The sequence below is a fragment of the Triturus cristatus genome, chromosome 3_1, assembly GCF_964204655.1.
Source record: "Triturus cristatus chromosome 3_1, aTriCri1.1, whole genome shotgun sequence".
Lineage (NCBI taxonomy): Eukaryota > Metazoa > Chordata > Amphibia > Caudata > Salamandridae > Triturus > Triturus cristatus.
The window spans coordinates 21782154-21810150 of record NC_140583.1 but is presented as its reverse complement, the minus strand read 5'-3'; the positions used below and the strand labels follow the sequence as shown (position 1 = coordinate 21810150).

General features: G+C 49.6%; 1 protein-coding gene across 7 annotated transcripts in view; it reads right to left on the bottom strand.

The window, feature by feature from the left end:
- CKAP5 (cytoskeleton associated protein 5) overlaps positions 1-13633 on the bottom strand; it is a 1152983-nt gene extending 1139350 nt beyond the window's left edge. For 3 of the 7 annotated variants that reach the window (XM_085646649.1, XM_085646653.1, XM_085646656.1), the window contains exon 1: positions 13480-13617. The gene's annotated coding sequence lies outside the window, so the exon portion shown is untranslated. The other 4 variants (XM_085646650.1, XM_085646655.1, XM_085646654.1 and 1 more) reach the window with 3 other exon arrangements.
- Between the last annotated feature and the right edge of the window lie 14364 nt (positions 13634-27997).

The window sequence follows — 27997 nt, the reverse complement described above, 5'->3', positions numbered from 1 at the left end:
CACTGGCATGTGATCTGTGTTTCCAAGCGTGAACATACATATGCACCACAGTCAGCACATGTTGAGCTTCACAGCCATTGTTCCACAGCACATTGTGCTGCACCAGGGAGCATTTCCATTCCGTGAACAAACAAGGTGTAGTCATTTGCTTTTCTTAGGCAGTCATGCACACGTACATGCCTTCCCACGAACTTCAAAAGTGATGTGTCGCTGTGTTTTAATTTCTAGTTTTCCTCTGAAAAACAACCACAGGGGTCCGATGAGGATATGAAGTTCAGTTACAGTGATATTACTGGTAGAAAAATACTTCAGATATTAAAGAAATGCTTCCCTGGGTTTATACTTTTTCATATCGTTTCCACATGAATTGAGGTCTTTTCATTTTGCTTTTGGAACAGACTTTTGAATCATTAAAAAACAATGTACGGGTCAAAGAACAGTGTAATACCAATAAATGTAATATTAAAGGAACACACTACTAAGGCCTGGCAATCCAGGTATCCACTGAACACCGTGTGTATTGCGACTATGCCCACTACGAGGTGCAGCTGTATTGAACATAAGGTATGGCGACACCAGGGCTATTAAGCCAGACCTAATAAAGGGTGCTTTGCACACCATAGAGACAATCCCAAAGGAGAACTGTTCAGAATGCTCCCAAAAATAAAGCCCACTGCAGAAGTTCAAAATACCCCCAAGAAGATATGAGCAATCTAGTGAAAAATGGGTGCAGCATACAAAGCTGGGAAGACAATCCTGGGTAACGAAGGCCAACAATGAAGATGGGTGCGGCACTTTCAAGAGCTGCTGAACAAGCCTGTGCCACAGTCTCCACCAGACATACAGTCAGCTGACAAGGACTTGTGAATCAACTGCAGCAGACCAACCAAGGAAGTAAGATGGCAAGCCATCATACATCTGAGAAATGGGCTGGCAGCAGGAAAATACAACATTACTGCAGAGACACTGATGGCGGACATTGAAACATCAATAGACATGCCCTACCCCATGTTTGGAAGGATCTGGGAAGAGGAAAAGGTGCCATCAGACGAAGGACTCCTCAAGATCCCCAATAAAGAGGACCCGAGTAACTGTACAAACTACAGAGGCATAACAATGAAACCCATGCAAAGTTTTCAACAGAGTCATCCTTATCAAAACGGAGGAACAGGTCGACGCTTAGTTGTGATCCTGAAGGCTACCACAGCCAGCACAACTGCAGTCACTCTTGCAGGAAAGGCACTGGAAGATGTTTCTGCAGTCACCTACCTGGGCAGTGTCATGGGCAACAGGGTGGCATAGACGTGGAAGTCAAGGCAAGAATTAGCAAACCAAGGGCTGCCTTCTTTCAGCTAAAGAAGATCTTGAGTTTCAAGGACCCAACGCTGCAAACAGAGATCAGGCTTTTTAACACCAACGTAAAAATCGGTCCTCCTATATAGAACAAACTTGGAGGACAACAGTGACCACCACCAACAAAGTCCACACTTTCATCAGGGCCCGTCTCAGGAAAGTCTACTAAATCTGCTTGCCACAAGCCATCAGCAACAACATATGGCAGCAGATTTTCCAACTCCGTTCATGCAGAAATCATGAAAAGAAGATGAAACTGGATTGGTCATACCCTCCACAAGCCTTCGTCAAACACCACCAGTCATGCCCTGAGCTGGAACCTAAAGGGAAAAGGAAACAAGCATTGGCATACCCAGTAGGTCTCGCCTTTGGGACCTTATAAGTGTTTAGCTATCCATCACAATATACTTGGTGCAACATCAACTATTGCATGGCTAAACACTTATAAGGTCCCAAAGGCGAGACCTATTGGCTATGCCAATGCTTGTTTATTTTGTTGAGCCTTGAATGAGCTTGAATACTTTTGGAACGTTGTTGTATTAGAAAGGCAGTTTGTCATGCATTTATAAGTACCGGTAATTTAAATCTTGTATTCATTTCTTGACTTGCATAGTTATGACACTGTATTCACATTTCCAAGTCTATCCTTTAGTGCAGGCAATAACATAGCTAGATATAATTACAAAAGTGTTAACAACCACTCCCACCCTCCCAATCTGGCTCTTCCCCGGTTTATGTTGCTGACGTGCTGTTCTACCTCAGTTACCTTGGTGTAGATGCATGGGTTTAGATTGCGTGTGCCATAGTATTGAGCGTCTATCCTGTTCCTGGGCCAGGCCCTGCTATGTGGTGACGAGTTGCGAGGCCTCTCCTATGTGTCGTGTGCAGCGGGAAAGGGTGCGGGTTTGAGGGCTTGGAATGCCTCTAGTATAAGGTCCCAGTCTACAGAGAGCATATTCTTCCGTAATCCCTGGGCTTCCTCCCGCCCGATTTTTTAAACAGACTTTTATTGAATTTCAGAAGGTAACACATTCAATCCCCCTGCCCGCTACCTGGCCACCCAGATAAGCCAGGCTGTAGGACAACGACCAGCCCGCCAAACTGAGTACAACGGCACACCTCTCTTCACATAAGGGATCTATGCTGTAATGTAGTCCGTCCACAAGGGTGATCCACTACCATGGTGTGACTCAATCAAAAGACCCCCCACTCCTCTCCCCGTCAAGCTCCCCCAAACAGAACCCCCCACCCCAACCACCCTCCCAAGCATGTCGCCAGTGTCTAATACAGTCAAGTGGGCAACGAAGCCTCCCGTACCACCTGTCGGATTCACCTCCCGCGGGGCACAGCAGAGAATGTATCAAGAGCACAGGAGGAAGCTGTTTATCCCGGGTCCAGGGTCCTCCCCTCGCCCTGCATTCCCATGAACGTGAGAAAAAAAAACAAAAAGAAGTCTCAAGGGTCCCGTGCCACATCCCCCTCCTCAGGATCCCCCTTGTCGTCTACAGCTGGTTGTTTGAACAGTTCCAGGAGTGCCACCTATGCCCGGGCCATTTCTTGTGATTTCTCACTTCCATTACGCCGAGCCAGACAGTCTATAGTTCCCCTCGCTGCCTGCCCATTTCACCATTTCCCTATTCCAACGCAAGAGATTAGGCCCCTGCCTCGTCTTCCAATGGGAAGTAAGTTCCCGCTTGGCCAGGACCAGCCCCAGGTCAATGAACCGGCTGGTGACCTTAGTCTTGGCAGTGTGCGGGAACCAATGCAGCAAGCAGCCCCCCGGACCCACCTCCAGCTCCCTCTCTGTCACAGTCAGCAGTGCAGTCGTCACCTCCCGCCAAAAGTCTCCCACCCGTGGACAGTCCCAGAGCATGTGGAGAAAATTCGCCCCATCATGGTCACACCGGGATCTCGGGTGCGTAAGGAATTGCGACATGCGTCCTCCTGGCTAAGCGCGCCCAGCACTGCCGTACCGTCCTCAAGTCCGATGGCAGCGAAGCATCTCGGGCTTCCTCCCGCCCGATGCCTGCACTCTCAGCTCCTCCCCAGCGAACCACCTCCCCATGCCAGATGTGGACCGCTGGGGGCCTGGCCGATTGCCATCTCATTGTTATAGAGCGTTTAGCTATGAGTAGGGCAAGGTCAGTGGAACTAAGCTACAATTTTAGGATTCATACACAGCTGCAAAGCGTTACAGGAGCAGGTCATGGTGCATTCATTTCGATTTTTGGTGGCAACACTATATTTCATTCACACACTTTATTAATAGATTCTTCATATAACAATGCACAGTCTCAATTCAGAATAAAAGACCTGCCTATCCTGATGCCTGGTAGACATTCCCCGTTCAAAATTCACTAAAGCAACATTGTATCTACAAAATGTCCACGTCACAATGAAAGACCATATCTAGTGGCGAAAACGATGCAGATATGAATTTTAAAAAAATCAAAACACAACTGTACATTGTGCTGTCTCATAGGGCCTTAAATACAGAAGTCGATGCACTCAAAAACATTGTATTCTGCTGTGGAGGGCAACCTGTTTCTCTTTTTTAAAACCGCTCACTGGGGCGCCAAAGTTCAAGCTTGAAAAACTGAGCATTTCAAAGGCCCAGTATTGCACATCTGGAAAACACTCGGTGGATCACTCATTTCACGAGCCTTATAGCGAGGAGATCAACAACCTACCACAGGAAGCTACGCTGCTAGTTTACGGATCTAACGCGAACACTAAATTCCATTCAGCATACGAAGGTAAGTATGCTTAGAGTTTGGTTAACAGTGTATAATTTTGTCTACTTCCTTTTGTTGAGCTGAACTTCCATTCTGAGAGATTGTCAAACTAAGCAAGTGTCAGGGTTGGGTTTAAAAGAAGGGCAATTGTTTAAAACATTTATTGTAATAGCCTCATACAAAATAGAAACTATTTTTACAACCCAAAGAAAAGACGGTAGTCGTTCACAGGTTCCTAAACAAAACAAGCAGGAAGTGGGATAAGGGAGGGGGTAGGGGAGAGAGGCACACAGGCTGGCAAATGGTGAGCACTTTCGCGGCCGCTTTGATGTTCAGTGGCCAAATGGTGCGCGCGCCTGGCGCACATGCACTGTATTTGGAGGCCTGAAAGCACGAGTTTGCACTTCCAAATCCCCCGTTTACTAAAGCTCTCGCCAGAGCAGCGCTAAAGCGCTGGCTGAGGCGAGACCTAAAAAGGAAAGCCAAGAAACACCTGGCACGGAGGCCTCGAGGTTGAATGCAAGGAGCTGGGTTACACCCTTGGTCAGATTGAAGGAAAAGCCCAGGACAGGAATCCCTATCTGACAACACCCTTGATTGAGTGCACAAAGCGAACATACAGTCCTGTGGCTGGTTAGGGTACACAATAGATACATAGCCTTTAAAATGAACAAAAATATGGTTAACAAAAACGACACAGAGCTCCTCAAATGAATAAAGTTTGAGTATACCAAGGCTATAAAAAGTTGAAAATCAATTTACGTCTGAAAACAGTCACTACGGTGAGTGGATGTTTGTATTCTTTGTACTCTCTGAATCGAGGATGCACAGACCCCAAGGACACACAAGGTTTAGAGAGCACAAACGTCTCTGTAGTCAGAGGTTCAAGAGACTGCAATATGAAATCAAAATCCACTAAATGTTTCATATGGATTCATTACTCAAACCATCCTTCTAGGGTGTTGGTCACAGTCTTTTAGACTACACATCTACAGGCAGCCGGTCACTGCACAAACTGCTGTCGAACTCAGAATATCTTTTCAACCTATTGTCGCAAAACCAACCATCATCATCTGAAGAACTAGGTGACTCATATTCAAATACCTAACGAAGTGGTTTAAAATTTAAATTCTGGAAAGAAATTGGTACTTAAACACTTTTCAATTATTCCAAAGCTACTAAACACTGATCGTATTTAGTATAGCGCTTCGACACCTATTTCCTACATGCAATACTTCAGATTGCCAAAAGCAAAACCTGTAGTTCTCCACATCATAGCTGTTAAAATCTGGTTTGCGATGTCAACATAATCGGCGCCACCTTGTCCCCTCTCAGGCCCGTACGCTCACTTAAGCAGTAGCCATTTTGAAAGCGCCATGGCCCCTCTGCCCCTCGCCGATCACCAGCGCGTTCCCTTGGCGCTGCGAACACCCCCCCGCTCTCTCGTGCATTGACCATACACCCCTCCCCAGCGCGACCCTACCTCGGAAGCGAAAAAAAAAACCCCGGGGCCAGCACCTCCCCGTCCTTTGATGAACCCCCTTCCTCTGCCCTGCCCCGCTCCCAAGCCACCACCTGTCCTGCAGCTGCCATTTATTGGCCCCCTTCCTGTAAGCAGTTGCCCCGATTCAAAGGATCTCCGACTAATCAAAGGCCTCCCACCCCGTGCGATCCGATCAGATACCCCGTTCCGGGAATCGACAGTATCCTGCTGTGGAATAGCCATCACTTACTGTAGATATGTGTGGGAATGAGCTTGAAGTGGGGATTCCAAGGATGTCTTTCCGTACATCAAAGTCTCAACAAGAATGTGTCACGTGTAATAAAGCAATAAACCTGTGTATACGAGGCCAGGCCTCAGAGATGTGGTTAGAGCACCTCCCGAAGACATTCTGTGTGCGTGTCCGAAATGACAGGCTCTCCTCATGAGAAATAAACCCTGTTCTTGCGTTCCAGCTTCCAGCGCCTGTCTCTTTATTTGGTAACTATTTGCTATGGGAAATTAGAGGCATCCTTGCGCCAACAGCCTGGGCGTTCGACAGTAACTGGCTGCTTTTCTACATAGCGATCCAGCCCCGGATTCTCAAGATAAGACTCCTTCACACAGCTTTGTAAACTAAGGGAATGGGTTTCTTTTTTGGCCTTTGGGGGGAATACAAGTCAGTACTCTAATCAGCTCTACCCCTCGAATCTTATTTAGCAGCTATTTATGGTTACGTAGTTATAGAACAGATTTTACATAGAAGAAAACCTATGCTTCTCACCACAGATAGGTTTCTTTTCCCAAGCAAGGAACTAGATTCAGAAGAACTGGGCCAGTGCAAAGAGCAGTACACCCTACCCTGCCTAGGGCAAAGAAGTGTCAGCAGTTCCCAGACGTGCACCAGAACAGGAGCATCCATAGACCACCAACCACTATCCTGGGCTGAAGCAGTGACCTACTTCCACGGCCAGAGTTACAAGTCACAGTACGATAGCACCACCTCCACTGTTCTCCTCAGGCTCCATAATAAGTGTCCATAAGGGGGAGGGTGCGGCGGCCAACTCTTAAAAGCTGTGGTAACACGTTTGATTCAGCTCCGCTCTCAGAACACTGTAGTTAGGTGCTGCAATCCTTCATGAGGTCACCTGTATCATCCCAATATGCAGCAGTCAGCGATTTCCAGTTTGTAGCTGTCACACCCTGCACTAGATGAGCAGAACCTACTGGTTTCATGAGCCTGCAGCACTTGGCAGCTGTGAGGAGCACCCTCTCTAATCAAGCTAGTGTGCGCCAGTCAGCCGCATATCGCTCGCACCCACTTCTCTCCAACGCTCTTCTCTTCACAAGCCTTGCCTTCATCCTTCCATCAGCTAAGCTTCATCCCAAACACCACATCCATGGAAGAAAAAAAAAGACATCTAAATAGCTATATCCCGAAACTTAATGCAAAGTCGACCGTTCGTCACAAACAGCTGGCGAAGAGACCATATCGCCAATACCCCACCAACTACCACAGGAGGACCAGAAGTGTGGCAGACCACAAGCCCCCAAGACCTGGACACTTCTCGTCTTCACATCGGGCCCTAAACTTCTCCCAGCTCATCTCTGGGCCTACACATGCAGCTGCCCACGACGAGAAGACAACGTGCCTCCGGTTACTGTCATGTGCCCAGATAACTGCGCCTTCTGGTGGGACCACCATGTCGAGAGGAACCTTGGCTGAGAGAACAAGCAGAGAGGAGCACACAGTGTGCAGCACCGAGGACCCCCCACCCCATACAATAGGATCATCCTAGTGCAAGCGGTGGAGCGTGCAGCACCTAGGAACCCCCCCAAAACCACACCTGTCACTAGTGGAAGCAGTCGAGAGCACACCCAGTGTGGAGGATCTCCCCACCCCCCAAATACACACAGATCACCGTAGTGCAAGTAGTAGAGAACATAAGTGCGCAGTGTCGAGGCCCACGTCCCTACGAACCTGTCAACCTAGTGAAAGTAGTGGGGCGCACACCTAGTGTGAAGCGCCGAGGAGCCCCCCCACCCACCCAAACCACACCTGTCATTCTAGTGAAAGCAGTGGAGAGCGCACCCAGTGAAGCACCGAGGAGCCCCCCAAACCACACCAGTCATTCTAGTGAAAGCAGTGGAGAGCGCACCCAGTGAAGCACCGAGGAGCCCCCCAAACCACACCTGTCATTCTAGTGAAAGCAGTGGAGAGCGCACCCAGTGAAGCACCGAGGAGCCCCCCAAACCACACCTGTCATTCTAGTGAAAGCAGTGGAGAGCGCACCCAGTGAAGCACCGAGGAGCCCCCCAAACCACACCTGTCATTCTAGTGAAAGCAGTGGAGAGCGCACCCAGTGAAGCACCGAGGAGCCCCCCAAACCACACCTGTCATTCTAGTGAAAGCAGTGGAGAGCGCACCCAGTGAAGCACCGAGGAGCCCCCCAAACCACACCTGTCACTAATGAAAGCAGTGGGGCGCGCACCCAGTGTGCAGCACTGAGCACCCCCCACCTTTCTGCACGGAGGGCCTTAGTGCTGGCTGTGGGGCGCACACCCAGTGTGCAGCACTGAGAACCCACCCCATAGGCACGGATAGCATTAGTGCTGGCAGTGGGGCGCACACCCAGTGTACAGCACAGATGACGCCCCCCATAGTTACGGATGGCCCTAGTGCTGGCTGTGAGGCGCACACCCAGAGTGCAGCACTGAGGACCCCCCCTTATGTACGGAGGGCCCTAGTGCTGGCTGTGGGGCGGATACCCAGTGTGCAGCACTGAGGACCCCCCCATAGGCAAGGATAGCCCTAGTGCTGGCAGTGGGGCGCACACCCAGTGTGCAGCACTGAGGACCCCCCCCCCCATAGGCAAGGATAGCCCTAGTGCTGGCAGTGGGGCGCACACCCAGTGTGCAGCACAGAGGACGCCCCCCATAGTTACGGATGGACCTAGTGCTGGCTGTGGGGCGGATACCCAGTGTGCAGCACTGAGGACCCCCCCCCCATAGGCAAGGATAGCCCTAGTGCTGGCAGTGGGGCGCACACCCATCCGCGGTGCAGCCGCCGGACGCCCCGGGGGCGCCTCCCTCCCGCATTGTTTACCAGGTGGCGGCCGCAGCCCCCGTGTGTGAGGCCAGGACCCCAACTCCACCCCCCGCCCCCCAGCACGGAAGCATTCATGCACCCCGTACCACCGACCCCGCCCCAGCCCCCACCACCCTCCTAGCGTCAAACACTCACAGTCCTCCCGGGAGGCTCTAGCAACCGTGAGACGGCATCATCCTCTCAGCAAGGAGCCCGCCTCTGGGGGCGGAGGGGAGGGCCGGCCCTGGGAGGGGCCGAGGAGGGCCAGCCCTGGGACGGCCGGCCCTGGGAGGGGCGGGAGGGTTGGAGGGCCGGCCCTGGGAGGGCCGGCCCTGGGAGGGGCGGGAGGGAGGGGAGGGCCGGCCCTGGGAGGGGCGGGAGGGAGGGGATGGCCGGACCTGGGAGAGTCACAGACCCCGGGCAGGTGCCTGCCAGAGAAACCAAGACAGGGGGCCCCTACACTAACAAGCACCTACCACAGACGGGGGGCCCTAACAAGCACCTACCACAGATGGGGGGGGGCCCTAACAAGCACCTACCACAGATGGGGGGGGGCCCTAACAAGCACCTACCACAGATGGGGGGCCCTAACAAGCACCTACCACAGATGTGGGGGCCCTAACAAGCACCTACCACAGATGGGGGGGCCCTAACAAGCACCTACCACAGATGGGGGGGCCCTAACAAGCACCTACCACAGATGGGGGGCCCTAACAAGCACCTACCACAGATGGGGGGGCCCTAACAAGCACCTACCACAGATGGGGGGGCCCTAACAAGCACCTACCACAGATGCGGGGGCCCTAACAAGCACCTACCACAGATGCGGGGGCCCTAACAAGCACCTACCACAGATGCGGGGGCCCTAACAAGCACCTACCACAGATGCGGGGGGCCTAACAAGCACCTACCACAGATGCGGGGGGGCCTAACAAGCACCTACCACAGATGCGGGGGGCCTAACAAGCACCTACCACAGATGCGGGGGGCCTAACAAGCACCTACCACAGATGCGGGGGGCCTAACAAGCACCTACCACAGATGCGGGGGGCCCTAACAAGCACCTACCACAGATGGGGGGGGCCCTAACAAGCACCTACCACAGATGGACATGGGGGGGCCCTAGCACATACAAGCACCTACCACAGATGGGGGGCCCTAGCACATACAAGCACCTACCACAAACAGAAGCCGACCCTTACCACACACGTTCCTACCACAAACAGACAGCAGGCCCTTAACACATACAGACACCTACCACAATCACACAGAAGCCGACTCTTACCATACACACATCCCTACCACATACAGACTGCAGGCCCAACACATACAGACTTATACCACAAACATACAGACAATGAGCCCCTAAAACATACAGGCCCCCCCAACTCAATCATACCCAGACAGCAGGCCCCCAACTCAATCATACCCAGACAGCAGGCCCCCAACTCAATCATACCCAGGCAGCAGGCCCCCAACTCAATCATACCCAGACAGCAGGCCCCCAACTCAATCATACCCAGACAGCAGGCCCCCAACTCAATCATACCCAGACAGCAGGCCCCCAACTCAATCATACCCAGACAGCAGGCCCCCAACTCAATCATACCCAGACAGCAGGCCCCCCAACTCAATCATACCCAGACAGCAGGCCCCCAACTCAATCATACCCAGACAGCAGGCCCCCAACTCAATCATACCCAGACAGCAGGCCCCTAACACATACAAGCAGCAGGCTTCTGACAAGCTCCTACCACAAATACGCAGAGACAGCAGAACCCTAACAAAAACAGGCTCCTGCAACGAATATACACAGACCGTGGACCCCTACCACAAAAAGTACACAGACAGTGGTCCCCGAGCACGCATTCCTCCTACCAAACACATACAAACAGCAGCCCCCCACCCCGATAGAAGCCCCTACCACAAACAGACATTAAGCCCCTTGACAGAAGCAAGTCCCTACTACAAAGATCCACAGAGACAGCGGACCCTAGCAAATACAGGTCCCTACCATAACACGCCCACCACCCTTGACAGCAGGTCCCAACAAGATCGAGCCCCCCCCCCCCCCCCCAACAGACAAGCCTCTATCTAAAAGAGACTATAGGCCCCTACCAGACAGAACTCCCGAAGATACAAGCCACAACAAAAGGGATCCAGCCAGACAGTGCACTTTTACAAAACAGGACTCACCAACAGAAAATCCTCTAGTGAAATAAATATATATCTCTGCAGCCAAGGTTCCTACCGCAAAAAGATCGAGCACACTACCCTGCCACACAAACTATTCCAAAGGGAAAGGAGATCTTCATCGAAAGATTTTTATAGCCATCAGTAGGGAGGCTTCTTTTGTCTGGGAACGTTTTCCTTTGGGCTCTAATAAAGTACCTTTCAGATAAGGGGATTTGGGTGTCTCACTGCAAGGTCAGTAGGTGCACACTATGTGAGAGGAGGTCATCTAGCTGGACAAAGTATGATTGTAAATCACAGTTATACTAAGGGGTGTTATTTGAGGGGCTCGCCTGCTAAGGTCTGTCATGGGCCACTCTAGATAAAGGCATAGCTACACTTCGGAGGACAGGGCACATTCTGGGGTCGAATTAGGTTTAGGGGAGGAATAAAATTGGGGTGCTCAAAGAAACCACCTTAATGGTGGAAACGTTGACGAATGGATGGGTTTTCTTTAGAGTGGGAGCATCTACTCAGGAAGCCAAGAGGTGCGCAGAATCTTGGGTTCAGGTTTAGGAGTCTACAAACGAGCTCTGTGGTCACACCGGAAGGGGAGGACTTAATGTGCATCACATGCTTTTGCAATGAAGATAATTTCATTCACATTACTTGTAAGACTACCCTAACGCAACTACCCTTCCCTGCAGCTCAGCGAAAGAAACGCATCCATCGTATATTTCCACCTTTCCCGTCCAAAGACTGTGAATGCTGAATCTTAATGACGAGCACACACCTGGCTCACAGCTTCCCCAGTGCACAAAGCAGGCCCAGGCTCTAGTAAACACTCTAGATTTAACTGAAAAGCACTCAGCTCCCCTAGACAATACACGTTACCTACACAGATTCACCCTTCCTGCTCGCAAGAGGTCGTCTAACCTACCCTCCTGCTCAACTATGACCATAAGTCACACATCCCCTGGGAGGTTGAAATGGGAGAAACGGTTTGAATTTAGGGGGCATGCTCAGAAAGTGGATGCAATGTACTAACTCGATGTAATTTAGGGCGAAAATATATATATATATACACACAAACACAACAAAAACAAAGGTTAAGGAGCGAGAAAAAAAATCAATTTTAAGAGAAAACGAACTTATTAAAACTATACGAAGTAATTCATTTTCGAATTTTTAAAACCGAAGTAAAGAAGTTAAACGATCCTTAGCACCTCATAGTAACTAAATGCAATTTTGGAATTCAATGAATATCAATATTTAGTTGTTACAGACTCAATGGGGTATAAGTTAGGAGGCAGGGTTTACCATAGCGTAAACAATGCACAGCAGAGTTTACCATTTTCTTACTTTTATCTGCGATTTTCAGGGAGTTTCTCCCCCCCCCCCCCCCACATCAAGCACCTTTGCAAATAACTTTAGAGGAGTGAGCAGAAAATCAAATACAGTTTTATAACCAGTGTAATTACATTTTGTAATGAAATTCAGGAGGAGCGGGAGTTATATGTACGGTTAAGGTATTTTAAACAAGGACATTTCAAGAAGGGTTTATAGTAGTGGACTTGGTGAGCATCCGTGCTAAAAGTAATCTGCGTGGCCCGAGAAGCAGATATATTCTTGAAGCATTGGATCTGAAAGTGAAGTGTTTCCTTTGCTTCCAACTGGTCAGAGCCCACCGGCGATAGCCCGAATATTTGAAATCTGGTTAGGATGGTGAATACTGAAGCATACTGTAACTGTCCGCACAGGCCGACCTGCAGGACTCCAGGGGTTCATGCTCGCCAGACAGGTGTCAGCCCTAGGACTCCACCGTGGTGGAGCTGAACCCAGAGAAGAGCCTCACGGGGAGGTTTTATTTCAGACTGGAATTATTAGTACTAGTTCATTGAGGTAACTGGCATGTCTTTATTTGGATTATGGGTGTGTCACGCAAAGTAAATGTTTTCCTGGTCCTTGAAAGACACTTGGGGGTGGGGGCGCTCTGTACCTGGGGTGCAGGGAAGGAACAAGGAAGGGTTGAAGGTGAGGGCCTGCATCACCTGTCAGAAGTGGGGGTGCTCTAATTCTACCCCCTCTCCCCTGTTGGGGGGCGGTGGGGGTGTACCCACGGTGAGAGACCACTCGTCTCTGTCTCTGCTCCAGGAAGGCCCTCTGCGGTGGTCCGCTGGGTGGAGGTCCTCTCTCAATGGAGATGGCGGCAATGGGTGACCTCTCGGGGGCGGGGACCGGTGTGTACATTACCCCTCGGTGGGGGGGGGGGGGGGGGTGGGGGGGGGAGGGAGGGGGACGACTCTCTAGGAAGTCGTGGAGTGACAACGAGATCAGGTGTTGTCAGGTGGGGGATTTTCAGTGGACAGGGGGGGGGGGGGTAAGAGTGTGAGGCGTTGGCTCCAGGGCTCTCAGGCTGGAGGTCCTGTCATCCCCCAGCCTGCTAGGCTCCCCCCCCCGGCACTGAGGGAGGTCCCGCCGCCGCCACCCGGTACCGCACCTTGTCACTCCGTCCACCGGTGGGTCGCGGGGGCGCGCTTCACCTCACCCGGTGCTGCCGATGCACCGGGGGCGTTGGAACACCAGGCCGCCCTCCCGCGCGTACCGGCCCTCTCTAAGGAAGGCCTTTTGCGTTCACTTGCGGGGCCTACCTGCTTCTCGGCGCTTTTCTCCACAGCTTCTATTTCAAATTTCTCACGGGCCAATGTTCGCTCCACCTATTGGCAGGCGCGCACTGCCGTTACGGTCTTCCATTGGCCGCTCCCATGCCAAAACGTAACTTCCGGATCACCCGTGCGCGCTCACGATGACAGTTTCAGTCAGGCGGGATTGCGCCTTCGGAAACACATCTGCGCATGCGCTTCGTGTAAGTCCGCCGCCATCTTGCAGTTAGGTCATGGGTATCTAGAACGGCGCAAACCACGCTCCGCCTCAGAGGAGCGCTTGTGACATCATGCCGACTTCATCACGCCAGCGAGGGACGCAACACGCAGTGGGTGAGGGGGCGCGGTCAAAAAAGGCTTCGGTCAAGCTTTGCTGTAGCCCCGCCTTCACACTAGGACAATGAGTGACCGTTGCTCCATTGCGGATATCCGGTGAAGACGCCGCGCTGAGCTCATCACGCACACTCTTGGCGCGCCGCGAGGAGCTGACCTGCCGGGGTGGGAGCCGATGGACAGAGGGAGTACTTGAGTTAAAACTTAGCGGGGCACTTGCCACCTGCTTGCCCTTGCTCCAACGGATAGGGCAAATTTATTTACATTACATATTCAGGCACGGGGAGATTAAGTGATTTGCCCAGAATCACAGGATGTGGACGCGACCCCGAGGCTCGAACCCTAGTTTCCTGCACCAAAATCGGCAGCGCAGCCGATGGACCACATCTCATCCATACACTTATTGGTGGGCCCATAACACCAACACGCACTCGTCTCACACAAATTGTATACAGGAGAAAAAGCAACGGACATGCGGGTACCTTATTACCTATCAGGATTACATTTCTTTACATTATATACATTTGCACCTATGGAATTCTGACTTCATCATCAAGGCACTCCACTACTTGGTCGAGGGACCAATTAGTTAGACTGGTTGATGGTGATTTAGAACCAGCTAAAACACAATTAAAGCCTTGGAAATGTGTTTATTTTCCGTACTCAATTAAAGGAATCACTAACTAATTTCTTATTAATCCAAATTTGCCTATCTAATATTAATTAGATCTGCATTATTTATTTATTTATTTATTTTGAGATTTATAGAGCGCCTGGTGACCCGAGGGCATCCCCGCGCTATAAGAATGTAAAATCCAGGACAGGCGGAAACCAGGAACTATTTGGGGAAGAGGAGGGTTTTGAGTTTTTTGCGGAAAAGTGCGTGGCTAGGTTCCAGGCGCAGCAGGCGAGGGAGAGCGTTCCAGTTAGAGGCGGCCTTAACCGAGAAGCGGCGGCCACCGGTGCGCGACTTCTTGAATCTTGGGACTGTGGCCAGATGTTCGTTGTCCGAGCGAAGGTTTCTGTGGGCTTTATAAGGTGTGATCATATCTTTAAGGGCGGCAGGTCCAGCCCCATTGATGAGTTTGTGCGTGATGCACATGGCCTTAAACTCTACTCACTGGCGGACCGGAAGCCAGTGCAGAGATTTAAGGGCCGGTGTGGTCGGGGCTCTGGGAGGAAGGTTGAGAATGAGTCTCGCCGCGGCGTTTTGTGTACGCTGGAGTTTGGCCAGGGTGGATTCAGGAGCGCCGAGGTATGCGGCGTTGCCGTAGTCCAGACGTGCTAGAATGAGCCCTTGAACTAGAAGTTTCCTGGGCAGGGGGGGCAGGAGGGGGAGGATCTTACGAATTGAACGGAGAAGGCCAAAGCAGGTCCCCGTGGTCTTGACTGCCTGGGTCTTCAAGGAGAGGTCCTGCTCCAACCAGAAGCCCAGTGTTTTAATCTCTGTCTTAGGCGTGGGGATGTCACCGAAGGAATCCGGCCAGACTGAAGGAGGGACGGAGGACCATTTGTTGCCCAGAAGCATGATTTCTGTTTTTGTCCCGTTCAACTTCAGCGAGGATTCGCACATCCAGGTGTGTATGTCTTGTAGGCAGTTAAGTAGGATTTTAGGGTTATTGTCCAGCTGGGAAAGAGAGACGACGAGTTGGGTGTCGTCGGCATAATTGACTATTTTTATCCCACAGGGGGTAACCACATCCTCTAACGGGGCCATGTACACATTAAACAAGGTGGGACTAAGCGAGGACCCCTGGGGCACACCACATGTGAGCGGAAGGGGGTCTGAGCGGGAGTTGCCGTCCCACACCTGAAATGAGCAACCCGAGAGGAAGGATTTGATCCAAGCATGTGCCGTTCCCACAATTCCTGCCTTGGCCAGGCGATGGAGGAGGACACGGTGGTCCACCGTGTCGAATGCGGCACTGAGGTCCAGGAGGATCACTGCCACTGATCCTCCTGAATCCAGGATACACCTAGCCTCCTCGATGACGGAGAGGAGTGCGGTGTCTGTGCCGTGGCCCGGCCGGAATCCGGTTTGTGACTGACGTAGAATTTTATTCGTTTCGAGGAATTGGGAGAGTTGCACGTTGACTAATTTCTCAGCTACCTTGCTGATGCAGGGGAGGAGCGAAATGGGTCTATAATTTGCCATATCGTCCGGGTTCAGATTGGGCTTTTTCAGCAAGGCCTTGACAACTGCGCTCTTCCAAGAGGAGGGCACTGTGCCTTGGGCGAGAGATGTGTTAATCAGATCCCTAATGGTAGGTGAAGTACTGGGAGAAACGGTTTTTAAGAATCTGACGGGTGCCGGGTCCAGGGGGGATCCACTTCTCATTTTGGCCAGCGTGGTGGTGACCTCATCGAGGGAGACTCCTCTAAAGGAGGACAGCCGTGGGCTGGTGGAGCAGGCGTCTGCATCAACCGGGATGGGGGGGCTGATTGGGGGAAGGGACTCCAAGATCCGCGTGATTTTGGAATCGAAGTATGAGGCTAAGTCCTTGCATCTGTCCGGTGGGGGAGGAGAGGCAGCGGGAGATGAGGGGATGTTGAGCAGTTCCTTAACTATCAGGAAGGATTCTTTGGCCGAATTGGTTGCATTTTTAATTCTGTTGTCGTAGAAGGTGGTCTTGGCTAGTTTAATGGCCGATTTGTAGCGTCTTACCGCTATGTTGTAGGTATCTTTATTACTATGTAGCCAGTCTTTCCTCCACAGTCTTTCTGCTCTTTTGCATTCCTTGTTTGCTGTTTACATTAGCATTAGCATTTAGGCGCTACATAATATAACATAATTCAGCTTATTTCCAGAAGAAATCAAATCTTTAGAACATAAGAATAGATTTCGAATTGCATTATGTTGACCAAATATCAAACGTTCGTGACCCTCCGATCACACAGATGTAATGTTCAAAGTCTCTGCTACAATCTCCCGAAACTGTTCAACCGACAGCAATGATCAAATCATCAGATGGAATAACTTCGAAAAATCAAAGAAACCCAAGGTAAACCATGGAAATCTTCATCAGCTCAACGTAGACCCAACGCCACGGAAGATCAGTCCAGTGAACCAACCCTCCTAGGGCGGACGAGGGTCTTTATACCCTTTTCCTGCTTACTTGGGATCAATATGCAACAATTTTAGGGGTAGAAACTGTTCGGATTGGTCAGTCCAATTCAATTTGCAATTTCTAAAATTTTTCAGATGTCCCACGGTTTTTCATGAGACTTGGCATAGCAAAACGAAAAATGTGTCCTGTATTCTTCAGTTCACAGGCGAAAGTTCCAAACTAATAAGCCATTGTCCCCTTGGTAGTTCACACCGTTCATCACTTGGCAACCCTCCATGCTCCTATCCTTGACAAGGGACATGCTGCTACCGGAGCTGAGGTCACTTGGAGATCTCCAGAGCCATCCAATTCTGCGCAGTAGTCATCTCGCTCACATGACGGCGGCACCACAGGAGCTCCATCTTAAATACTGCGGCCTAGCAGGCCCAAATGCCAACTTAAGTAAAAACAGACATAACAGTAATTAGAATATAGAAATGAGGGTTCTAATGTTTAATCCCACACTAATCCCAATGTATATTAGTATTTTCCTAGTTTATAGCAACATTTAAAGCAATAATACTCACCATTCTGCATTGCTGAAAGCACAAACCATCACAAAAGCAACATGAATCATGCAATACTCTATTTCACCACAATCTAAAGTTAGTTTGCTTACCACAGTTAATAAATTTAGTTGTTCTGCCATGCAATTAGCATTTTAGTCCCACGTGTATCTTGTGTTTATCAAGGTGTAAGGGTTGGTTAGTTGTCTCACTTCAAACTAATTAGTACGAGTTACTGCTTTAGAATGATTACGTAAAAAAAGGTGGTATACAAAATTTTGTTTTACCTGCTCCATCACCCTCCTCATCCCATCGGCGGTTGAAGTGTATTATATAAAGTATGAAAATAATTGTTTTTTGTAGCTACATCGTCAAATAATTTCCACTTCGATCAAGGACATGCATGCATGCGTTATAGGTAAGTCACCCCAACAGCAGGCTGTGAAGAAGTACGAAGACTGCAGTGAAGCTTACTGTTCTTTTATTGGGTTTCTTTGTATAACAGAAACGTCCTATCCACAAAGCACCCCAACAGCAACTCACAGTAAAGTTCTAAATTACGGATCATAGGATACACATTCTAGAATCTCTAAAAGTTCTATAAGTAATAAAACAGGTTAACAGCCTGCTTGAACAGGCTGTTGTAAATAATAAATTAATACCACACATCTTACCCCATCACTTTTAAACAGCAAAAACATAAGAAAAATAAAATAACATTTTAGTGTAAAACAAAATCTCGTAATGCTACAGGAGTCTTACATGTGTGAGAGCTCCTGTGCAAGGTTGAAGGAACATCAGGACGTATTACGGAAGCAGCCGGTTTAGGAGCACCTGGTTTGGACTGACTAATAGAACGCATAGGAGCAATTCTGTCCAAGTTCCATATGCGCCCATCATCAAGTTTTACAGCATTTTGAAACAGTTGTATTACTTTAAAAGGTTGAGAGAAATTGGCAGCAGCAAATCTTTGAGGAAAGCGCACTCACTTTATCACCTACAGGTACATTTTGTGAGAAGTAGCATGCCTAACATCAAAATTCTCTTTTCTCTTGACGGACTTTTAAAAAAAAAAAACATTTTAAGGAGTTTTGTATAGCGCTGGCCAGACCCGAGGGTATTGGAGCGCTTCACAACAGATTATAGAGCAGAAGTCACATACAGAGAAACAAAAAAGGCAAAGGTATACGTAAAAGTTCGACGGACTCCTGGAGTTTTGCGTCCTTGAGGTCGGGAGGTCCTGAGATAGCCAATAACACAATGTCCTGGGATCAACCTCTTTCCGTGGGGAGGGAACGAGGAGGGGGTAGGGGAGTGGGGATGAGGTAGATAGAGGGGGACATTGTCAAGGGGTTTTAAAGTGCAGTAAGAGGTAGGATTGTGGTGGAACATTGTCAGGTCCCAGTGGACTTCCGGTTTGTGCGTTTCATCGGCGATTCTCGTTTCGGGAAGGCACGGTTGAGGTAGAGGTCTTTTAGGAGACTTTTGAATTTTATAAAGGAAGGGATAGTCCTGATGTTGACTGGGATAGAGTTCCAGATTTTGGGTGCGTTTCCAGAGAAGCATCGTGCTGCGGATTTTTGTTTGTGTGTTTTTATCGGGATGAGTAGGAGGGTGTTGGAACTCCTGAGGTGTCTTGTCTGGCCAGCTTTCTTGAGTTTTGAGGCCAGGTATTCCGGTTTCCCTGTGTGCAGGACTTTGTGCGTGAGGCAGGCAGATCTGAAGCTGGCACACATTTCGACTGCACTTAAGATCTTGAACTGTTTTCCACGAAACCTTATCATGAGAATCATCATCCTCAAAAGCCTTTTACCTCATCCATGACTGAAACATATAAGTATTAGGATTATGACCCCTAAATAACTCAAAGGGGATTTTCCCCGTGGTAGAGTGAGGAGTAAGATGGTAAACCATCACCCGCGCCACTATACTAGTCATCCAGTCCGTGCCTTGGTCTTTAGACATCTGAAGGGACTCTTTTAAGACGCAGTTGAACCTCTCCACCATACCATTAGTTTTGGGATGGTAGAGAGCGCAACATTTGTGTTTAATACCTCTAAAGTGAGAGTGCGCTTTCCTCAAAGATTTGCTGCTGCCAATTTCTCTCAACCTTTTAAAGTAATAAAACTGTTTAATACCTTTCTAAGAAGTCCTCCATCTTTTTTGAGACTAGTTGAACGCCATTGTCTGTCAAGAGGGACTCGGGAAGACCCTCTCGACAGAAGATATCGTCCAAAAACCTAATGTCATCTTTGGTCTCAACACTCTGCATCACCTTTACTTCTGGCCACCTTGAGTGCATATCCTTCAACACCAGAACAAATGAATGACCTGTCTTGCATGTTACAGATCCCAAAAGATCTAAAGCTACTTCCTGCCAACAACGAGTGGGAGTATCACTTATGACCATAGGTTGTACTCTTGTCAAATATTTTATCACTCACATTGCAATCCCATATCACATGTTCTACGAGAATGTCAGTTCCTGGCCACCAGAAATGTAAACAAATTCCCTCTAGTTTTTGTAATCCCTGATGAGCTAGCTGGATAATTTTCATCCTTACTGACGATGGAGGAATAACTCTGGTGCCTCTCCAAAGCAGACCTCCACTCATCGAAAGTTCATCTCTAACATTCCAAAATTTGCAAACCTCCTCATTGAGTTTCTTTAATTCTGGCCACCCTTCATTCACCATCTTACATACCTCGCAGATCACGACATCATTCGTCATTGCTTCCCTTCATTCTGTCTCACTAATTACCCCCTCCATGATCTCACAAACCTTATAATTATCATCTTCCCATGATCCTTTAGGTTCAGCCGGTATACAGGCATCCTGCACAGAGACCAAGCGTAAGTGACAGCAACTTTATTTTCGGTACCAGGTATGTAGGTCACCATAAAATCATAGCCCTGTAAGGCAACCACCCACCCTCAAATTCTGTAAGACCCAGTGTAGGACTTGGCCCTTTTTCCCTCAGTTGTTTTCATTTTTCATATTGATGCAGATTCAGGGAGCCATTTTAGCTACCCCTGAAACTTCTGTCTGAGGGCCTGAAGCACAAAATGGTGGCCACCTGTGACATCACCAGCATCCACTGGAACCTACCAGCACCTTCCAGAACATTCCAGGAGCTTCCAGAACCCTGTGACCGTTGGAGGCGGTTTAGAATGTTGGGAGGACAAGAGAGGCAGTTGGCAGTTGGAGCTGGCAGTTGGCACCTGACTGGTGAAGAGAGAGGAGCACAACAGTGAAGGAGGAAGGAGTGAAGCAGCAGGGGTGGAAACTTGTGCCTGGAGTGGGGTCCATAAACCCACCCTTGATACTTGTCCCTACTGATGGATCCCAGCCTATAGCCCTGTGTGGGAAGAAGACAGAAGAAACTTATCCTAAGGACCTGGACAGCAGGAACAGGCCTTAGAACCAAGAAAACAGCAAGATTCTGACCTGAGAACTGGTTTCCCTGGAGTCCGGCGTCGAGTAGCCTGACGACCTGGAGCCCGAGGTGGAGAAGCGGCGCTGACTGAAGTAGCAGACGTCGTACCCGGAGCCGCCAGAGGTCGTGAGAGGGCGCCGACGGAGGTCGTGAGGAATACCAGAGGTCGAGGAGGAAGTGAACCGAGGTCGAGCGAGCGGCGTCATCGGAGGAGTGAAGTCCGCCCTCCGGAGTCGTCGGAGACCGAGGTAGAGGAGCACCGGAGGTCGGGAGTGAGGATCGCACTCCGGAGTCGCCCGGAGCCTGTGAGGAGGAGCACCGGAGGTCGGGGGTGAGGATCGCACCCCGGAGTCGCCGGAAGTCGACATCGAGGCCAGGCCGGCCGACGTCATCGGAGCCGAGAGCGCCATCGGACCGGAGCCGCCCGAAGTCGACATCGTGAAGAGACTGCCCGACGCCGTCGAATCGGAGGTCGAGATCGAACCGAGGCCACCGACATCGGACCGGAACCGCCTGCCGGCGTCGTCAAAGAACTGACATTGTGCCGAGGCCGCCGAGACCGAACCGGAACCGCCTCACGGCGTCGACACGACTCCAGCGGCGTCGGAACATCAGAAAAAGGGCAGTAAGTGGAGTAGAGGGCGCCTAAGGCCCTGCGGAGACCTGAGAGACTGCTCTAAGGGGCTAGGGAGGTGCTGAAACCAACCTGACTGTGCAAGGGGTGAACTGGGACTAACCTAGAGAGGTTGTGTGGAGAAGGAAAGCCAGGGCATTGGTATTTCCCCCCTTTGATCTACCTCAGTTTAGGCCTCAGCCTTGTCCCAGCCAGGGAGTAGCCTCCCCCTCAAGCCTTCCACAACCCTACAAGCTGTGCCTGGGCCAAATCAGCCCTTAAGAAGTGAAGTGTCATCTGATTATATGAGGGGTGCTGTATACTTTTAATTATTTATTGGGGATACTGTATTTATTGAGTTTTTACCTATTTATTGCTGCACTATATCTATAGGTCCACAGGACTTGTTGGTGTACAATATTTATTGGTACAGTATTTATTGCCTCAAAGTATTTAATTGTCTGTATATATTGCACTTGTATTTATGCCCTGTTATTTGTGATCACCCCTATTTATTCCATCAAACAGCCAATATTTATTTGACCTGCACTAATTGAAACTTGTATATTGTGATTGACCTATTTATTTTTCCAATCAGCAACTAAGAGAAAAAGATAAAGAAAGAATATTTTCATAATTTTTACGGTGTAGAGTCGTTTTTGGAACGGATGCACGCATGGTTATTGTATGGGTATATGGTATGCTTAGCACTGTGCCTGTTTCCTGACCACTCGAGCCAAGCTACCCCATTGTGTTGGGAAGGTCCACCACCACCCTGCGGAGTGGGAGTGGGGCTGTTTCCAACATAAATTGGTGTTCAGTGGTGGGATAGAGCTGTGCCTACATATACTCAACAATAACTGTGGGTAGTCCATAGGCCTACACCGGGAGTTTTCTCACAGCGGCCTTCCTAATTGTGGGTTTTTGTTTTTTCCAAATTTACTCTGGTGGTGGGAGGAGGTATTATTAAAGGTACCCCCCTGCATAGTTACTGCACAAAAACCTGTCCTCTAACCTGAGTGGGCGAGATGGAGGTTGTACTAGAAAATCTAAAAACGTACACTGTGGCCCAAGTCAGGAAGTTAACAGACCGGAGGGAGAAAAGACAGCTCGCATGGGACTTAGCAAGGCTGGAGAAAGAGATGGAGGAGAAAAGGATGGCGCACGAGCTTTGGATGAAGGAGATGAAGCTGCGTGCCCTCCAGATGAGTGTGTCCAGCGAGGACACTGGTGGCAGCATACCAGAAGCTTCACAGGAGCTAGAAGTTTATTTACCCCAGGATGACATCACCAGGGTGTCTGAGGAGGCATTGGGGTGTGAACCTGAAGGGGGTAGTGCAGGGATCTCCCAACCCAGCGAGGTGGGAGAAGTGGCAGATAGCCCAGCTAGGTCCCAGGGAGAGAGGGTTGTAGGGCCTCACGACCTATCTGTAGGAAGGCGTGAGACGGGGAGGTGTCCCGAGGTGCCCCAACCGAAGTCTCAGGGCCTGGAGAGTTCCTCAAGGGAGCCCCAGGTTGGGAGCCTAGGCTGTCCCGATGTGCCCTCCAGTGCAGGGGAGCCCCTAGTGTCAGGAGGACCCAGGGCGACTGTAACTAGCGCGCCTGAGGTTCTGGGGTTGGCCCAGTTTCAGGGTTTAGGTTCTGGGCTGGGATGCCAGGCTCAGGGGTTGCCTGACCTGGCGGGTGGGGCCTCGGTTAACCGGGTCCCCCCGAAATTGACTTCCAGGGGTACTTTTCCCGGTAGGAGGGTGCTGAAATCTGGAAGGGGGTGCAGAGGGAGGAAGGTCTCGCCTCGGGCACCGACTCAGCCTAAGGGTCTAGACCCTAGGTTGAAGGATCAGTTGAGGGGTCAAGGCCCTAGACTGAGGAGGAAGTGTTGGTCTGAGGGTGCCTCGCAGGGTAGGGTGAGGAATCCCAGAAGGAGAGTTAGGGGGAGGAGAGCCTCGCCCCGGAAGGCTGGTCAGCCTAAGGGTGTGAACCCCAGGAAGAAGGACCAGAGGCAGTTTAGGACTGCAAGGAGGAGGACCGGAGTGGTCAATGGGCACTACAGGCCTGGGGCTACTGCCCCCCACTCCGCGAGATCACCCGGGCCAGAGACATCTGGATGGCCCAGGGGCCGGTCCTGGCCACAACTAGCTAGGGAGCCCCCGTGGGGTGGTTTTGTTGGTCCAGGGAGGTTTGTTAGGGAACCATTGGGTTCCAGAGCGGAGGAGAACTTGCGGGTGCTCCTGCCGTTGCGGGCCTGCGTCCACCTTTTCTCGCCCCAAGCAGGGAAGACCATCAAGGCATTGATCGGTCTACCCTGGCTTTTGGCTGGAAGGGGGTTGTGTAGGACTTGGCCCTTTTTCCCTCAGTTGTTTTCATTTTTCATATTGATGCAGATTCAGGGAGCCATTTTAGCTACCCCTGAAACTTCTGTCTGAGGGCCTGAAGCACAAAATGGTGGCCACCTGTGACATCACCAGCATCCACTGGAACCTACCAGCACCTTCCAGAACATTCCAGGAGCTTCCAGAACCCTGTGACCGTTGGAGGCGGTTTAGAATGTTGGGAGGACAAGAGAGGCAGTTGGCAGTTGGAGCTGGCAGTTGGCACCTGACTGGTGAAGAGAGAGGAGCACAACAGTGAAGGAGGAAGGAGTGAAGCAGCAGGGGTGGAAACTTGTGCCTGGAGTGGGGTCCATAAACCCACCCTTGATACTTGTCCCTACTGATGGATCCCAGCCTATAGCCCTGTGTGGGAAGAAGACAGAAGAAACTTATCCTAAGGACCTGGACAGCAGGAACAGGCCTTAGAACCAAGAAAACAGCAAGATTCTGACCTGAGAACTGGTTTCCCTGGAGTCCGGCGTCGAGTAGCCTGACGACCTGGAGCCCGAGGTGGAGAAGCGGCGCTGACTGAAGTAGCAGACGTCGTACCCGGAGCCGCCAGAGGTCGTGAGAGGGCGCCGACGGAGGTCGTGAGGAATACCAGAGGTCGAGGAGGAAGTGAACCGAGGTCGAGCGAGCGGCGTCATCGGAGGAGTGAAGTCCGCCCTCCGGAGTCGTCGGAGACCGAGGTAGAGGAGCACCGGAGGTCGGGAGTGAGGATCGCACTCCGGAGTCGCCCGGAGCCTGTGAGGAGGAGCACCGGAGGTCGGGGGTGAGGATCGCACCCCGGAGTCGCCGGAAGTCGACATCGAGGCCAGGCCGGCCGACGTCATCGGAGCCGAGAGCGCCATCGGACCGGAGCCGCCCGAAGTCGACATCGTGAAGAGACTGCCCGACGCCGTCGAATCGGAGGTCGAGATCGAACCGAGGCCACCGACATCGGACCGGAACCGCCTGCCGGCGTCGTCAAAGAACTGACATTGTGCCGAGGCCGCCGAGACCGAACCGGAACCGCCTCACGGCGTCGACACGACTCCAGCGGCGTCGGAACATCAGAAAAAGGGCAGTAAGTGGAGTAGAGGGCGCCTAAGGCCCTGCGGAGACCTGAGAGACTGCTCTAAGGGGCTAGGGAGGTGCTGAAACCAACCTGACTGTGCAAGGGGTGAACTGGGACTAACCTAGAGAGGTTGTGTGGAGAAGGAAAGCCAGGGCATTGGTATTTCCCCCCTTTGATCTACCTCAGTTTAGGCCTCAGCCTTGTCCCAGCCAGGGAGTAGCCTCCCCCTCAAGCCTTCCACAACCCTACAAGCTGTGCCTGGGCCAAATCAGCCCTTAAGAAGTGAAGTGTCATCTGATTATATGAGGGGTGCTGTATACTTTTAATTATTTATTGGGGATACTGTATTTATTGAGTTTTTACCTATTTATTGCTGCACTATATCTATAGGTCCACAGGACTTGTTGGTGTACAATATTTATTGGTACAGTATTTATTGCCTCAAAGTATTTAATTGTCTGTATATATTGCACTTGTATTTATGCCCTGTTATTTGTGATCACCCCTATTTATTCCATCAAACAGCCAATATTTATTTGACCTGCACTAATTGAAACTTGTATATTGTGATTGACCTATTTATTTTTCCAATCAGCAACTAAGAGAAAAAGATAAAGAAAGAATATTTTCATAATTTTTACGGTGTAGAGTCGTTTTTGGAACGGATGCACGCATGGTTATTGTATGGGTATATGGTATGCTTAGCACTGTGCCTGTTTCCTGACCACTCGAGCCAAGCTACCACAGTGTGTTCGGGGAGTCCACCACCACCCTGCGGAGTGGGAGTGGGCTGTTTCCAACACCCAGCGTCTAGACTTTTTTTTTTACAGAATACATCTTTCAAAGGTTTATGATCTGTGTGCACTACAAAATAGCTTCCCCAGAGGAATTTCTTAAATTTTTTAACAGCCCCAAAAAATACATAAAGCTTCTTTTTCGATCACAGAGTACTGTGTCTCCATACCAACCATCGCTCTGGATAGAAACAGGATGGTTATTTCCTTATTATCCTTTATCTGTTTGAGAACAGCGCAAAGACTTTTTGAACTGGCATCAGTGATTAAGACGGAGCAGGCAGAGATGTCAAAACTCTGGAGAGAAGGCGCACAAGCAAGTGCCTTTCTGACATCATCAAACTCAATTTGGCATTGTGAAGACCAATTGAACTTCACCCCTTTTTTTAAAAGTGACCTCAAGGCAAACGTACGACAGGCAAACTGAGGAACAAATTTATTATAATACTACGCCATTCCTAAAAAGGTGACAAGGTCATCTCTAGATTGAGGACTAGGGAGATTTTCAGTGGCCTTCACAAGATGGTCTCTAGGTTTCACTCTTTTTGGTTTCACTCCTTTTGTTAATTTGTGACCCAGATAGTCAATCTCTGTAAGGTTGAACTTGCATTTGTTCTCTCGCAAAGTTAAACCTCGTGCTCTAAAGCTCTCAAGGACTGCCCTAAGCCTATCATCATGCTCTCGTTGAGACGATCCATGAACAATTCTTGAGTGAATAAACAAGCATGAATTTTATGGAACAGAGCACCTTTTGACGTGATGGATAAACTATGAAAAATAATATGGAATAAAGAAGATTAATTTTTGAAAAAATCTATGGTTTACAGGAACTATTTGGATCACACATGTATTTAAGGCTGTGCAACTCTGCGCAGACTCGCAAACAGCGCGTCTCAATTTGTTTATGTATTACCCGTGTGCACTGGGACGGAGCACACAAAGAGTGCTTGCACGGCAACTTTGAAAAAATATTGGACACTAAATATGATTCTGCCTATAAGGAAAGGGTGTGCTTCAGTTAAAAAAACTGATGAATGTATTACTTTCCGTTCCACCTCTGTTTAGCACCCCGATCAAGAAAGGATACTTATACTTGAAGGATGTGGTTCACGTCAAAGGTTGTTCATTGCACGTCACTGTTGGAAAAAAAAGCTTTTCAAAGGAACTCGGCATGTACTTCACTTACAGTTATGTTATTTAACATGATTCGTTTATTGTTTACCGAAATTTTTTAGTAAATGTTTGTTATCTGTGAAGCAGGGTGCATAACGGGGAGTGTGGGGGTAAAATGTTTCTGTTGGTGCTTTCTAGGGCGGGTAGTAGGGGTTTGAGGGCAAAATAATTAACACATGACATTAGTGCACAGGTGGGAATAATTATGTGTGGTTTAGTAAAAAGCTGCTTGGGTTGTTTCTAACGCATTGAAGCCTGGCATGCAGAGAAGGTTGCGTGGGTGATTATCGCAGGTACGAAATACAAAACATATAAGCTTGCAACAGTAGCTTAGGACAGGATAATATATTCGTAAGCAGAGGCAACTCTTGGGGTTCACTTAGTTTGTATTCGTGGTTAATACATCATGTTTTCACTCTGAGGGTATTTGAGGATTACAATGGTTTATTTTTGGAGTCTGATTTAAAAGAGAAGTTTGATAATCAAGGCACGGAAGTAGGGACAGACACGCACGGTTAGAAGGGAATTGTGTTTGTAAATCTATAGAAGGTTCAAAAAGGTCCCAGCCTGAGTCCTAATGCCTTTATTCAGGTAATGAGGAGACTTTTCTCGAGGTATTGAACCTTTGTTACTTCATTATTTACATATTACTCTAGTATGAGACAGACTCCTCCTCCAGATTTGTAGTAGTATTTTTAGTGATTGCAAAATGCCTGGAAATGTTTTTCAATATGAACCTTTATTTATGCCAAGTGAATGGGACAGTATTACCAATCTTAATGCCAAACATGTCTATAGGTTACAGCCAAGAGTGCCATTCCGGATCCCTATTTAAGCCTTTGATAACTGTGTTGTAATGAATGATAAGGGAACTTTCCTGCTGACGTAGACTGGTAATACTGTCCCATTCACTGGACAATGCTAAAGTCATTTGAGCAATCATTGTTTGTGTAATTCCATATGTATCAAAATGAATTTCCAATTGACTAGATAACAACTGGTAAAGAGTGATCTTGGAAACGCATACTTTGATTCATATACATGTATGTAAATTGAGATGCAAGAAGGAGTCATCTCAATATGGTTCCAAAAAAGCGAATGTATTTTAACTATAGG